Genomic DNA, 1,214 nt, shown 5'->3' on the forward strand with positions numbered 1-1,214 from the left:
ACAAAGCTTAAATGACCAAAGTTAAAAGGAAAAAAAATGTCTAGGAAAGACGAGAATCCGCTGATTATATGCAGTAGAGGAAAAAGTGTGTTACACTGAGGCAGCAGCCATCTCTCACTTTCCTTTATTTCTCAGGGCACAAGGGCTACCATTATAGAATATCCAAATTCATTAATCTGTTACTCATGCATGTTTCTGATTTCCAAGGTACGACTTAATAAAATTTTAAGAGGAATGGATTCATTAAGAAATATTGTTGAATCGCTTCTCAGCCTTTTGGCTAAGATCAAGTGTAGTAAGAAATGTTGTTGATTTTGAATACAAGGAGACTTCAAAAAGTTCATGGAAATATGGAATTATGTCCATGAAATATTGAAGCCCCTTCATACAGTTTTTTAAAATGTAATGATCGATATAACATGCTATCTATGAGGGGTTATAAAAAAAAGTTGGAAAAAAGCGCCACTGGTAGAACTTTAGTAGGGCACATGTTCACACTAGGTAAGCATCAGCAACTCACGCAGAGTTAGTGTACCCGGTAGCATCACCTGGGACTGTTCTTTCTGGTCACAGAGAATTTTTTTGTAAAAGCAATTTTGCTCAGCCTCCTTTTTTCTGTGCTGGCTAATTTAAGAGAACAACAGACAACTGTGAGATTTATTTCCTTGTTGAGGAAGATGCTGCAAAAACTGTTGTGATGTTGAACACAGCTTACAAGGACAGCACTATGGGAAAAACTCAAGTTTGAAAATGAGTGGTTTTCTCATGTCAAAAAATGTGAACTTTTGACTTACAATAAACCTAATTCTGGACATCCATCTACTTCCCAAACAAAGAAAATGTCAGCATGTAGTGCATTTGGTTTCACCAGGTCAGAGTATTAATCAAGCTTTCTATTGAGAGGTTCTGAAAAGACTGTGGCAGATGGGGAACTGGCTTTGCCACCACGACAACGTACCTGGTCTTGCAGCCCTCTCAGCGGGCCAGTTTTTGGCAAAAGCAGTGTGCCTCTATTGCCCCACAGACCTTACTCACCTGACCCCACTTCTTGCAGCATTTTTTGTTTTTGAGAATGAAGAGGGACATGAAAGAACAGATTTGGGGACTAGAAGAAGTGAAGAAAAAACAAGGGAGGTGCTGCCAGCCACCCAAATAGATGAATTTGAAAATGTTTCCAAGAATGGCATTGCAGTTTGACAAATGCATTAAGTATC

General features: G+C 38.8%; 1 pseudogene; it reads left to right on the plus strand.

Moving 5' to 3' along the window:
- The first annotated feature begins 260 nt into the window (after nucleotides 1–260).
- Nucleotides 261–407, plus strand: LOC142426947 (U2 spliceosomal RNA; annotated as a pseudogene).
- Nucleotides 408–1,214: the final 807 nt, after the last annotated feature.

This window comes from Tenrec ecaudatus, chromosome 14 (genome assembly GCF_050624435.1).
Source record: "Tenrec ecaudatus isolate mTenEca1 chromosome 14, mTenEca1.hap1, whole genome shotgun sequence".
Classification (NCBI taxonomy): Eukaryota; Metazoa; Chordata; class Mammalia; order Afrosoricida; family Tenrecidae; genus Tenrec; species Tenrec ecaudatus.